Genomic DNA, 15835 nt, shown 5'->3' with positions numbered 1-15835 from the left:
ACATAAATTTATTTTCTCCCAGTCTGAAGGCTGAATTTCCAAGTACCAGTAGGGTTGGCTTCAGATGATACCTTTCTCCTCAGCTTGAAGACAGCACTTTCTTATCATGTCCTTACCTGGCCTTTCTCTGGAGAGAGTTAGGGGAAGGGGAATGGGAAGGGGAAGGTGGCCTCTGGTATTTCTCACTTTTTTATAAGGGTATCAATCCTATCACTTTATGATCCCATCCTTATGATGTCATTTGACCTTAACCTCCTCCTTAAAGGTCCTGTCTCCAAATAAAATCACATTGGGAGTTAGGGTTTCAACATATAAATTTTGAGATAAAATATTTCAGTGTATAACATTATATGTAGTGAACTAAAAGAACATGTGAGAATAACATCTCACTGAATCGACTATATTTTATTAATATAAATTATGAGACCAAAATTAAAATTCAAGGCTTGAAAATGATAGTGATTGATGAAAACCTCACTGGAATTAATATAAGGGCAAATCTGAGCTCACAAGAGAAAAAAATACTGAATTTTAAAAGAGGTCAGTTTTGAGGTCATCCAACCTGAAAAGCAGGAAAAAAAGTGATGAAAAATAAACGAACCCTAGAAACCTGTAGGAAACTATCAAGCACACCAACATCCACATAAGGAATCATAGGAGGAGAAGAGAGAGGCATAGATTTAGTATTTTAAAAAGTGGCCTAAAATTTACCAAATTTGATTATCAACATTAATCTACAGAGCCAAGAATTTCAATAACACCAATTTTGATAAGCACAAAGAAATTCATACCTCAGCATATCAAAATAAATCTGTTGACATATAAAGGAAAAAAGATTAAAAACAACCAGAGAGATGATTTATCATATTTGTTCTGAATTGAATTGTGTGTGCCCAAATCAAATTCTTCTGTTGAAGCCCTAATTCTTACTATGACTGATTTTAGAAATAAGTCCTTTAAGAAGGTAATTCAGGTTAAATGAGGTATAAGGGTAGAACTCTAACATAAGAGGACTGATGTCATTGTAATCAGAGGAAGAGACACTGGAATTCATAATTACAGAAGAAAGATCAGTGAGAACCAAAGGAGAATGCCTCCAAATGCAAGTGAGGGAGAAGAACTTCAGGAGAAATCCATCCTGCTGACACCTCAATCTTGAACTCTTAGCTTCCAGAATTATGAAAAATATTTCTGTTCTCTCAGCCACATGATCTGTGGTATTTTGCTACAGCAGCCCTAATAAGATAACAGGACATAGAATTCTTAATATGACAAACAGCTGAATTTTCATCAGAAACCATGGATGTCAGAAATCGGTGAGGATACCTCAACAAAGGAGGTATAAAGATGGTAAATAAGCATATGAAGACATGCTCAATGCCACTGGCCATTGGGGAGTAGTAAATTAAGTATGAGATAACATTATATTCTGTTAGAATAGCTGATTTTATTAAAAAAAAAAAACTTGACAACGTCAAATGCTGGTGAGGATGTAGAGAAGGAAGACTTTTCTTTGCTGGCAGAAATTGAAAACACTACAGCAAATTTGGAAGGCCACTTGACAGTTCCTTATGAAGCTAAGTATAGGCTTACCAGATGCTCCAGCAATCACTTTGATGGATATCTATCCTACACATTGGAAAACTTATGCTCATACAAAAATCTGCTTGCAAATTCTGATAGAAGTTTTTTTCATGATCTCCAAAACTAGAAGAAATTACACTGTCTTTCATAAGTGAACAAGTAAAAATATGGTGGTAAATCCATACAATGATATCCTATTGAACAATAAAAAGAACTAGCTGCCAAGCCATGTAAAAACATGTATGAATGAATCTTAAATTCTTATGGCTACATCATGAAGGCCAATATAAAAAGGCCATATGTGGCCTGAGGCTTGTAGATGATCTTCTTCATAAGGTTAAACTATAGAGATTGTAAAATAGTTCAGTGGTTATCTGGAGTTTGCGTGTTATGGGAAAAATGTTAACCAGAGAAAGGATGAGGGACATTTTATGGTTATAAAACTGTCCCGTGTGATAGTTTAGTGGTAGCACATGACTCTTGACAATACATTTGACATAGAGGTTTATAGCACAAAGTGTTCACATATCAATATATATGTATATTTAAATATATTTATAAATATGTTATATATGTAGGAGGTTAAGGATTATAGGATGCAATGCAGAATATATACTGTAAATGAACAATAAAGTAAAAGAACAGCATATTATGAGATGAGGGGTGTCAATTTTCTCACTGTTGGATGGGGAAGTTATAGATCAACAAGAAAAGAAAAAGGCAGGATTAGATTACCAAATTAGGATTATAGGTGGAGACATTAGTATAAAGTTGTTTAGCTTACTATTGACACATATGGTTACATATAGAAATATTTGCAGATATGTGCATATACACAGGTCAGTATACCCACGTGTCCTTGCTCTGTCAGCTGAGAGGACCTATAAGCAACAATAATACCTCAGTAGCAACAGACATATCTAGTTCCTAAACGTTGGTTCTAATACTATTCTCTGATCAAAAGAACATAGACTCCTTAATAAAATGGTGGAGGCTAGTATTAAACCGGAAACATAGATGAGCCTTGAAGTATTTTGTGGTGTCAAAAAGTAAACACACACACACACACACACACACACGCACACACACACACACCCAGTATGTCAACAAGAACCAACACGAAGTATTTCCAGTGGTCCAAATTGGAACAATTTGAGTAACAAAGATGTATCATCAGATTATAACTCAAAGTATAAAATATTTATGTCTACAGTGATATAAATAAATGATTAAATATGTAAATAAGACAAAGAGATGGACAAATCTTAAGGGTAGAATAATACCAAATATGCAGGTTCTCTGTAGGTGACATGGAGATTTTGTAACTCTGCTCAGTCCTTAATTGTGAACTGTGCATAGTGATTTCTTTTATAATTTGTGGCAGTATCCAAAAGTACATTATAGTGCCATGATTAAGTGTGACATACACAATATATAAAACAGAAACCTAATAAAAACGTGTTCCAGGACTCTACTAGCACAAGTTATACTGATTCACTGTTTTTGTTTAATATCAACTTATTGCTTTCAGCCATTGTACACGGGGGGACATTCCAATAACCTAAAATTGGTAGGAATTCTTTATTTTTAGAGAAGAAAAGAGGTACTCTACCAGAAGATAGAGTACCATTTACCGAGAACACTTTAAACTAGAATGAAGATGGAGCAAAGATGGAAAATCTACAATATGTTTCATTAAAAGAAGAACAACTTTTCATTACAATGAGCAACTTCCAAGAATATTTGTATTATCTTCTATGGTAAAATGACAAGCACAGTCTTCAAAATAATCCCTAAGGCACAGTGAGAAAAGGAACATGAAAGTAAAATTAAATAACCTGCTAATTTGGTATTGCTTTTATAAATGGCTTTATAGTCTTTACTTTTAATTAAAATACCAGGCTATGTACAGCTCAGAGCTAATCTCAAATTCTCTTTTTTAAATGTTAAAGTACAGAATATGCTTATTCTCCACAGTCGTTTTAATGACAAACACGTATGATTTCCTGCCATCAGGGTGAAGCAGCATTCTATTCTTGCCAGCATACTGTGAATTATTTGTGTTTTCTGCAGGCTCAGGGCAAAGAAAAGGGTTTCATAAAAGCGCTTAATAAAGTTTTAGGTACACGAAAACAGCATGGCTTGAAAGGCCAGAAAACATGAGCTAAGACACATGTGTGGTATTGAGTCTTTCTCCTATGTCTTCAAGCATGGTACAAATAGACACCATTCCACTCCAAGTCACTTCTATAAGTTTCTGGCAAATGTTTGAATAGAAAGTAAAAGGTATATATGTGAATACTGGGTAACAGATTTGAAAAAGTTCATCCAATCTATATGTTGTCTTTGAAAAAAAATTTTTATTTATTTGAGAGGGAGCGAGCATGAGCAAGGGGAGGGGCAAAGGGAGAAGAAGTAAACTCCCAGCTGGGCAAGGAGCCTGATATGGAGCTTTACCCCAGGCCCCCCTACCCCCTCTGAACTCAGTCCCAGGACCCAGGGACCATGACCTGAGCTGAAGGCAGACATTTAACTGACTGAACCACCCAGGCGCTCTTCCATTGTGTACATCTTTTAAAACATACATCCCTGAAGGGTGCCCAATTAGCTCAGTTGGTTAAATACCTGCCTTTGGCTCAGGTCCAGATTCTGGGGTGCTGGGATGGAGCCTGGCAGGGAGGGGCAAGGGAATCAAGCTCTCTGTTGGGCAGGGAGCCTGCTTCCTCTCCCCACTGCTCATGCTTTCTCTTTCCCTCTCTCTCTCTCTCTCTCTCTCAAATACATAAATAACATATTTAAAATATACACCCCTGAGAAGTTTAGGACAGCACAGGATATTCTAGGCAAAATTCACATGGGGAGGGATGGATTTTTCAATAATACCTAACATTCTAATCATATTAGAATAATTGATTCCTGATAATTTTCAGCCACAGAAATTTCATCATAGAATGATTTGCTAATTAGCTAATTGCTAGATATCTAATGTGCCAAACAGTGGGCCAGACATTGAGACTACAAATGAGAGTAATGGTGTATTTAAGATACCATATTACAAACATATTGCTTACTTTAAAGAATTTATTTATTTTAGAAAGACAGAGAGAGAGAGAGAGAGCAGAGGGAGGGGCAGAGGCTGAAGGAGAGAGAGAATCCAAGCCGACCCCTCACTGAGCAGGGCTCGATCTCACAACCCTGAGATCATGACCTAAGCTGAAATCAAGACTTGGGGCCTAACCAACTGAACCCCCATGCCAACTCTTAAGTATACTTTAAAAACCAAATAACTATGTAGTGAGAAAAATAGTTAAATTTCATCCTTTTTTCTTCCCATAAACAAATAAAATATCATATGCTTCCCATAGGGTACATGGCTTCCACATGAACTAGTTTTTCAGAGAAATGGCTAGCCATTTCTTTTTTTTTTAATTTTTATTTATTTATGATAGTCACAGAGAGATAGAGAGAGAGGCAGAGACACAGGCAGAGGGAGAAGCAGGCTCCATGCACCGGGAGCCCGATGTGGGATTCGATCCCAGGTCCCCAGGATCGCGCCCTGGGCCAAAGGCAGGCGCCAAACCGCTGCGCCACCCAGGGATCCCGTGGCTAGCCATTTCTTAGCCTGACAGCACCTTACTTTAGTCTCTTTCACAATTTGGGAAATGCAATGTACAGTCTATTCTTAACTTTTAATCAAGTAAAATAGGTTTGTTTGCATTTATATTTATAAATGAAAGGGTTTTTAAAAAATTCTTTAATTTTAATTTGGAATAATGTTTGAAACAATGAAGAAACACAAAATTTAAATAACAGATCCAATCTAGTCAGTGCAGCATGCTGTGTTAAGCATTTTTATATGATTCTCAACATCTTTCTGAAGTATTTTTTTTGAAGTATTATATTTAAGGCTAAATGGCTAGTAATTGGTTAATCCAGAAGTGAAATCAGAGCATTGCTCTCATTTAGGGAAAAAAAAAACAGCAAAAAAATGATTTCTACAAATCTGGAAATTTTACTTTTGCTACAAAGTAGAGTCTCTTGGAAATATATTTTTTATAAATATTCAAAACTAAATCAGTGACTTATCTGAAAGATGTAAGAGGAGAGTATTTGGAATATTTACTTATTTATTTGTAATTTTAATTTTTAAAAAGATTTTATTTATTTATTCATTCATGAGAGACAACTGAGAGAGAAGCAGAGGGAGAAGCAGGGCCCCTGCCAGGAGCCTGATGCAGGACTTGATCCCCAAACCTGGATCGTGACCTGAGCTGAAGGCAGATGCTCAACCACTAAGCCACCCAGGTGCCCTGTAATTTTAATTTTTTAAAAAGATTTTATTTATTTATTTATTTGAGAGACAGAGAGAGAGCACAAGTGAGGAGGTGGCAGAGAGAGAGATTGGGAGGGAGAAGAAGACTCCTCACTGAGCAGGGAACCCAATGTGGGCTTCAGTTCCAGGACCCCAGGATCAAGAGCTGAGCTGAAGGCAGATACTTAACAGACTGAACCACCCAGATGTTCCTGGAATATTTATTGATTGTTATTGTTCCTGAACAACTATTTAAAAGGATATAGCTGAAACTAAGAAAGCATTGTTGCTATTTTAGACTTAAGATCTTAGGGTGTTAGATACAATTACAGAGTGAAAATGGATTTTTTTAACCATCCCATTTAGGGCATGATGGCAAAAGAAAAAGTTCAGTGGAGCTAGGGATTTAGAGTGAAAACACCTTACCTCTTACCCTCATGGGAAACACTCTGGAATTTGAATGCAAGGTGTCACATTATAGTTCTAGAATCTACATTTTTCTAGCCTCAAATGGTTTGGCATCTTGAGGGTTACTATTGCCTGTGTAGATTATGCTGCCGCTGTGTCTCAGAACTGCTAATGTATTATTAAAGAATACATTATACATTAGAATATACATTATACATTAGAATTAAAGAATGTCACGGCTATAAGGTTTAGTAGACAGAAGACTGAAACTAGACCATTCTAAAACAGGAGACACAAAGATTATGTTGCCGCTGTGTCTCAAAACTGCTAATGTATTATTAAAGAATACATTATACATTAGAATATACATTATACATTAGAATTAAAGAATGTCACGGCTATAAGGTTTAGTAGACAGAAGACTGAAACTAGACGATTCTAAAACAGGAGACACAAAGATAAACTCAAAATGGACGAAAGATCTAAATGTGAGAAAAAATTCCATCAAAATCCTAGAGGAGAACACAGGCAACACCCTTTTTGAACTAGGCAACAGCAACATCTTGCAAGGTACATCCATGAAGGCAAGAGAAAGAAACAAAAGCAAAAATGAACTATTGGGACTTCATCAAGATAAGAAACTTTTGCACAGCAAAAGAAACAGTCAACAAAACTAAAAGACAACCTACAGAATGGGAGAAGGTATTTGCAAATGTCCTATCAGATAAAGGGCTAGTATCCAAGATCTAGAAAGAACTTGTGAAACTCAACAGCAGAGAAACAAACAATCCAATCATGAAATGGGCAAAACACATAAACAGAAAACTCACAGAGGAAGACAGAGACATGGCCAACAAGCACATGAATCAATGCATCACTGGCCATCAGGGAAATACAAATCCAAACCACAATGAGATACCACCTCACACCAGTGAGAATGGGGAACATTAACAAGGCAGGAAACCACAAATGTTGGAGAGGATATGGAGAAAGGGGGACCCTCTTGCACTGTTGGTGCGAATGTGAACTGGTGCAGCCACTCTGGAAAACCGTGTGGAGGTTCCTCAAAGAGTTAAAAATAGACCTGCCCTACGACCCAGCAATTGCACTGTTGGGGATTTACCCCACAGATTCAGATGCAATGAAACGCCGGGACACCTGCACCCCGATGTTTCTAGCAGCAATGTCCACAATAGCCAAACTGTGGAAGGAGCCTTGGTGTCCATCGAAAGATGAATGGATAAAGAAGATGTGGTCTATGTATACAATGGAATATTACTCTGCCATTAGAAATGATAAATACCTACCATTTGCTTCGACCTGGATGGAACTGGAGGGTATTATGCTGAGTGAAGTAAGTCAATCGGAGAAGGACAAACATTATAGGGTCTCATTCATTTGGGGAATATAAAAAATAGTGAAAGGGAATAAAGGGGAAAGGAGAAATAATAAGTGGGAAATATCAGAAAAGGAGACAGAACATGAAAGACTCCTAACTCTGGGAAACGAACTAGAGGTGATGGAAGGGGAGTGGGCGGGGGGTGGGGGTGACTGGGTGATGGGTACTGAGGTGGGCACTTGACAGATGAGGTCTGGGTGTTATTCTATATGCTGACAAATTGAACACCAATAAAAAATAAATTTATTTTTAAAAATAATAAAAAATAAAAGGCAGAGAGAAAAAAAGAAAGCGAGGTGGGCAGGGGGTGGTGGTGACTGGGTGATGGGCACTGAGGGGGGGCAGTTGATGGGATGAGCACTGGGTGTTATTCTATATGTTGGCAAATTGAACACCAATAAAAAAAAAAAAAACTAATGAGAATGAAGATACAACTGTTCAAAATCTTTGGGATACAGCAAAGCAGTCCTGAGGGGAAAATACATCACAGTACAAGCATCCATCCAAAAACGGGAAAGAACTCAAATACAAAAACTAATGTTACACATAAAGGAGCTGGAGAAAAAACAGCAAATAGATCCTATACCCAGCAGAAGAAGAGAATTAATAAAGATTCAAGCAGAAATCAATGAAATAGATACCAGAAGAACTGTGGAACAGATTAACAGAACCAGGAGTTGGTTCTTTGAAAGAATTAATAAGATAGATAAACCATTAGCCAGCCTTTATTAAAAAGAAGAGAGAAAAGAGTCTAATAAAATCATGAATGAGGGATCCCTGGGTGGCGCAGCGGTTTGGCGCCTGCCTTTGGCCCAGGGCGCGATCCTGGAGACCCAGGGTCGAATCCCACGTCGGGCTCCCGCTGCATGGAGCCTGCTTCTCCCTCTGCCTGTGTCTCTGCCTCTCTCTCTCTCTGTGACTATCATAAATAAATAAAAAATTAAAAAATATATTAAAATAAGTAAATAAATAAATAAAATCATGAATGATAAAGGAGAGATCACCACCAATACCAAGGAAATACAAACGATTTTAAAAACATATTATGAGCAGCTATACGCCACTAAATTAGGCAATCTAGAAGAAATGGACGCATTCCTGGAAAACCATAAACTACCAAAACTGAAACACCAAGAAATAGAAAACCTGAACAGGCCAATAAGCAGGGAGGAAATTGAAGCAGTCAAAACACTTCGCAAGACACAAAAGCCCAGGGCCAGATGGCTTCCCAGGGGAATTCTATCAAACGTTTAAAGAAGAAATCATACCTATCCTACTAAAGCTGTTTGGAAAGATAGAAAGAGATGGAGTACTTCCAAATTCGTTCTATGAGGCCAACACATCACCTTAATTACAAAACCAGACAAAGACCCACCAAAAAGGTGAATTATAGACCAATATCCCTGATGAACATGGATGCAAAAATTCTCAACAAGATACTAGCCAATAGGATCCAACAACACATTAAGAAAAGTATTCACCATGACCAAGTAGGATTTATCCCCGGGACACAAGGCTGGTTCAACACTCGTAAAACCATCAATGTGATTCATCATATCAGCAAGAGAAAAACCAAGAACCATATGATCCTCTCATTAGATGCAGAGAAAGCATTTGACAAAATACAGCATCCATTCCTGATCAAAACCCTTCAGAGAAAAAAAAAAAACCCTTCAGAGTGTTGGGATAGAGGGAACTTTCCTGGACATCTTAAAAGCCACCTACGAAAAGCCCACAGCAATATCATTCTCAATGGGGAAGCACTGGGAGCATTTCCCCTAAGATCAGGAACAGACAGGGATGTCGACTCTCACCACTGCTATTCAACATAGTACTGGAGTCCTAGCCTTAGCAATCAGACAACAAAAAGACATTAAAGGCATTCAAATTGGCAAAGAAGAATTCAAACTCTCCCTCTTCGCCGATGACATGATACTCTACATAGAAAACCCAAAAGCCTCCACCCCAAGATTGCTAGAACTCATACAGCAATTTGGCAGCATGGCAGGATACAAAATCAATGCCCAGAAATCAGTGGCATTTCTATACACTCACAATGAGACTGAAGAAAGAGAAATTAAGGAGTCAATCCCATTTACAATTGCACCCAAAAGCATAAGATACCTAGGAATAAACCTAACCAAAGAGGTAAAGGATCTTATACCCTAAAAACTATAGAACGCTTCTGAAAGAAATTGAGCAAGACACAAAGGGATGGAAAAATATTCCATGCTCATGGATTGGGAGAATTAATATTGTGAAAACATCAATGCTACCCAGGGTAATGTACACATTCAATGCAGTCCCTATCAAAATACCATGGACTTTCTTCAGAGAGTTGGAACAAATCATCTTAAGGTTTGTGTGGAATCAGAAAAGACCCCGAATAGCCCTGGCAATATTAAAAAAGAAAACCACAGCTGGTAGCATCACAATGCCAGATTTCAGGTTGTACTACAAAGCTGTGGTCATCAAGACAGCGTGGTACTGGCACAAAAACAGACACATAGATCAATGGAACAGATTAGACAACCCAGAAATGGGCCCTCAACTCTATTGTCAACTAATATTCAACAAAGCAGGAAAGACTATCCACTGGAAAAGGACAGGCCTTCAATAAATGGTGCTGGGAAAGTTGGACATCCACATGCAGAGGAATGAAACTAGACCATTCTCTTACACCAGACACAAAGATAAACTCAAAATGGATGAAAGATCTAAATGTGAGACAAGATTCCATCAAAATCCTAGAGGAGAACACAGGCAAAGGCCTTTTTGAACTTGGCCACAGTAACTTCTTGCAAGATACATCCATGAAGGAGAGGGAAACAAAAGAAAAAATGAATTATTGGGATTTCATCAAGATAAAAAGCTTCTGCACAGCAAAAGAAACAGTCAAGAAAACTAAAAGACAACTTACAGAATGGTAGAAGATATTTGCAAATGATCTATCAGATAAATGACTAGCTTCCAAGATCTATAAAGAACTTATTAAACTTAACAACAAAGAAACAAATAGTCCAATCATGAAATGGGCAAAAGACATGAACAGGAATCTCACAGAGGAAGACATACACATGGCCAGAAGCACATGAGAAAATGCTCCGCATCAGTAGCCATCAAGGAAATACAAATCAAAACCACAATGAGATACCACCTCACACCAGTGAGAATGGGGAACATAACAAGACAGGAAACCAGAAATTTTGGAGAGGATGTGGAGAAAGGGGAACCCTCTTGCACTGTTGGTGGGAATTTGAACTGGTACAACCACCCTGGAAATATGTGTGGAGGTTCCTCAAAGCGTTTAAAAGATCTGCCCTATGCCCCAGCAACTGCACTGCTGGGGATTTACCCCAAAGATACCAATGCAGTGAGAGACCAGGACACCTGCATCCCGATGTTCACAGCAGCCATGTCCACAGTAGCCAAACTGTGGAGGGAGCCTCAGTGTCCACTGACAATTGAATGGATAAAGAACATGTGGTCTATATATACAATGGAATATTACTCAGCCTTCTAAAGGATGAATACCCACCATGTGCTCTAATGGATGGACCTGGAGGGTATTATGCTGAGTGAAGTAAGTCAATCTGAGAAGGACAAACATTATATGGTCTCATTCATTTGGGGAATATAAAAAATAGTGAAAGGGAATTAAGGGGAAAGGAGAGAAAATGAGTGGGAAATATCAGAAAGGGAGACAGAACATGAGAGACTCCTAACTCTGTGAAACAAACTAGGGGTGGTGGAAGTGGAGGTGGGCAGGCGGTGGGGGTGACTGGGTGACGGGCACTGAGGGTGGCACTTGATGGGATGAGCACTGGGTGTTATTCTGTAGTTTGGCAAATTGAACACCAATAAAAAATAAATTTATATACTAAAAAAAAAGAGAATGACAAACATATGGTTTCACTCATATGGGGAATATAAGAAATAAAGGGATTATAGGGGAAAAGAAGGGAAATGAGTAGGAAAAATTAGCGACTATGACAAAACATGAGAGACTCCTAACTCTGGGAAATGAAGAAGGGGCAGTGGAAGGGGAGGTAGGTGGGGGGATGGGGTGACTGGGTGATGCGTACTGGGGGGGGGCACTTGACGGGATGAGCACTGGGTGTCATAGTATGTGTTGGCAAATTGAACTTCAATAATAAAAATATTTTTTAAAAAACCACTAGGTGTGGTGCCCAAAGGAAATTCACTGTGCTTAACTCTCAGAAATGAGCATTCTTTGAATGCAGCTTTCAACTAGCCTTCCACATAAGGGAGTTAGAATCTTTCTCAACAGTAGGTGTGGAACTGCAAGGGACAGACCATATATTTAACTGTGAGAAACAAGTTTTCCCTTGAATGCAGCTTTCAACCAGCCTCCCTCATATGTGAGTTAGAACCTATCTCAAGAGAATGTGTGGAAGTGCATGGGATACCCTATATATTTTGAACTGAGATGCAAGTGTTCCTTGAATGCAGATTTCAAGCAGCCTCCATCATATGTGAGTTAGAACCTATGTCAACAGTATGTGTGGAAGCTCATTGGCAATGCACTGAACCGTGAGAAACAAGCATTCCTTGAATGCAACATTCAATGAGCCTGCCACGTAAGGGAGTTAGAACCTATCTCAGCCGTAGTAGTGGAGATACAAATGAATATGCAGTATACTTAAGTCTGAGACACAAGCTCTCCTTGAATGCAGCTTTCAACTGCCTTCTCACCTAAGGGAGGTAGACCTTATCTCAACAGAAGATGTGAAAATTCAATGGAAATGTGAAATTCCTCGCTCTGTGCAACAAGTGCTGCTTGAACATGAGAAAATGCTCTGCATCACTTGCCATCAGGGAAATACAAATCAAAACCACAATGAGATACCACCTCACACTAGTGAGAATGGGGAAAATTAACAAGGCAGGAAACCACAAATGTTGGAGAGGATGGGGAGAAAAGGGAACCCTCTTACACTGTTGGTGGGAATGTCAACTGGTGCAGCCACTCTGGAAAACTGTGTGGAGGTTCCTCAAAGAGTTAAAAATAGATCTGCCCTACGACCCAGCAATTGCATTGTTGGGGATTTACCCCAAAGATTCAGATGCAATGAAACGCCGGGACACCTGCACCCCGATGTTTCTAGCAGGAATGTCCACAATAGCCAAACTGTGGAAGGAGCCTCGGTGTCCATCGAAAGATGAATGGATAAAGAAGATGTGGTCTATGTATACAATGGAATATTACTCAGCCATTGGAAACGACAAATACCCACCATTTGCTTCAACGTGGATGGAACTGGAGGGTATTATGCTGAGTGAAGTAAGTCAATCGGAGAAGGACAAACATTATAGGGTCTCATTCATTTGGGGAATATAAATAATAGTGAAAGGGAATATAAGGGAAGGGAGAAGAAATGTGTGGGAAATATCAGAAAGGGAGACAGAACAAAAAGACTCCTAACTCTGGGAAATGAACTAGGGGTGGTGGAAGGGGAGGAGGGCGGGGGGTGGGGGCGAGTGGGTGATGGGCACTGAGGGGGACACTTGATGGGATGAGCACTGGGTGTTATTCTGTATGTAGGTAAAGTGAACACCAATAAAAAAGTAATTTATTAAGAAGTAAAAAAAAAAAAAAAAACAAGTGCTGCTTGAATGCAGGTTTCTACTAGCCTCTCACTTTAGGGTGCTGGGCTCTATCTACACAGTACATGTGGAGGTGCAATGGAAATGAGATATACTTAACTCTGAGAAATAAGTGGTGCTTGATTGCGGGTTTCAACTAGCTCTTCACATTCGGGTGTTAGGTCCTCTCTACATAGTACATGTGGAGGTGTACTGGAAATCAATATACTAAACTCTGAGAAACAAGCGGTGTTGAATCCACCTTTCAAGTCACTTCTCACATAAGTGGGTGAGAACCTATCTGAAAAGTTGGTATGGGGGTGCAATCTAAATGCGATATATTGTACTCTAAGATGCAAGCGTTCTTTGAATGCATCTTTCACCTAGCATTTCACATAAGGCCTAGAACCTATCTCAACAGTAGGTGTAAAGGTGCAAGGGATATGCCATATATTTAAATGTGAGAAACAAGCTTTCCTTGAATGCAGCAGTCAACTAGCTTCCCACATAAGGAGTTACAACCTACCTCAACAGAATTATTGGAGGCCCAGTGGAAATGTAATATAGTTAATACTCAGAAACAACCATTCCTTGAATGCAACTTACAAATAGACTGTCACACAATGGAGTTAGAACCTGTCTCAACAGAAAGTGTGGAGGCCCAATGGAAATGCAATGTACTTAAGTATGAGAAACAAGCATTGTTGATGGCAGCCTTCCAATAGTCTCTGATTTAAGGAAGTTAGAACATCTCTCAAAAGTATGTATGGACGCACACTGGAAATGCACTGTACTTCACTGTGAGAAACAAGCATTCCTTGATTTCAGCTTTCAACAAGCCTCTCAAATAAGGGAGTTAAAACCTACCTCAAAAGTAGGTTGTGAGGTGCAATGGATATGCTTATACCTCACTCTGAGAAACAAGGTATTCCTGAATGCACTTTTCAACTAGCCTTTCACACAAGGCAGTTAGAACATCACTCAAAGTAGGTATGGAGGCACATAGGATATGCATTGTACTTTGCTGTGAGAGACAAGCTTTGGGGAATGTAGCTTTCAACAAACTTGTCACATAAGTGAGGTAGAACCTATCTCAACAGAATGTGTGGAGGCACAGTGGAAATGCGATATACTTAGAACTGAGATGAGCACTGGGTGTTATTCTGTATGTAGGTAAAGTGAACACCAATAAAAAAGTAATTTATTAAGAAGTAAAAAAAAAAAAACAAAAAAACAAGTGCTGCTTGAATGCAGGTTTCTACTAGCCTCTCACTTTAGGGTGCTGGGCTCTATCTACACAGTACATGTAGTACACATTTTTTTTTTTTTTTTTAGTTCATGATATTTATTATAGGGGTTGTTCACAGAAAAGTCTTCTTTCCCACTGTTAATTTAGGCATAAGAATATGGTGTTTGTGTCTCACGTGACCTCCTATTAGAACTTTTATTTTAAAAAATCATAAAACTGTCTATATCAGGGAAGATATTAATATCAATTTTTTAAAAAGTGAGGAGGGTTGGAGATAGGAGTTCTGTTTTATCCCTTAGTAACTACGACCAAACAAGGTATAGTACTTGGCCAGGTTCTTGCCACAGATGCATTTGGCTCCAGGCTGCAGCTCACAGAGTGGTTTGAAGGGGATGCAAAGACTTTTAGCTCCCATGGATGGAGCACCAGGTTCAAGATCTTGATCCCTGGCGGTGGTCTTTTTGATCCAGTCTTCACAGTCAATTTCCCCACAGAATGGAATTTGAGCAATCTTCCCAGAATCTAGCATCTTCTGGAAGTCTTCCATTGTATTGGCCACAACCATATGAGTCTTAAGGTCTTCAGAAGCCCTTGTAAACAGGTTCACATGGATGTCTTCCAAAATAGCTTTAAGTTTAGTCTCAGCCTCATTATCAGCAACTATCAGCCTACCCAAGGCTGTGCCTTGCCTTTCACACAAGGCAGTTAGAACATCACTCAAAGTAGGTATGGAGGCACATAGGATATGCATTGTACTTTGCTGTGAGAGACAAGCTTTGGGGAATGTAGCTTTCAACAAACTTGTCACATAAGTGAGGTAGAACCTATCTCAACAGAATGTGTGGAGGCACAGTGGAAATGCGATATACTTAGAACTGAGACACAAGTGTTCCTTGATGCACCTTTCAACTAGCATCTCACAGAAGGGCCTAGAACCTACCTCAACAATAGTTATGGAGGTGCAAGGACATGCTCTGTACTTAACTGTAAGAAATCAGCTTTCCTTGAATGCAGAGCTTTCAACGAGCTTCCCACATAAGAGAGTTAGAACATCTCTGAAAAGTACGTAGGGAGGCTCATTGGAAATGTGACTGTCCTGATGAATGGAAAAAGATGTGGTCTATATATACAAGGGAATGTATCAGCCATCAGAAAGAATGAATATCCACTATTTGCTTTGACATGGTTGAAACTGGAGGGTATTATGCAGAGTGAAGTAAGTCAACTGGAGAAGGACAATTATCAATGTTTTCACTCATACAGGGAATATAAGAAA

Source organism: Vulpes lagopus, chromosome 17, assembly GCF_018345385.1.
Source record: "Vulpes lagopus strain Blue_001 chromosome 17, ASM1834538v1, whole genome shotgun sequence".
Classification (NCBI taxonomy): domain Eukaryota; kingdom Metazoa; phylum Chordata; class Mammalia; order Carnivora; family Canidae; genus Vulpes; species Vulpes lagopus.
The sequence above is the reverse complement of the archived record's forward strand: the minus strand, read 5'-3'. Positions refer to the sequence as shown.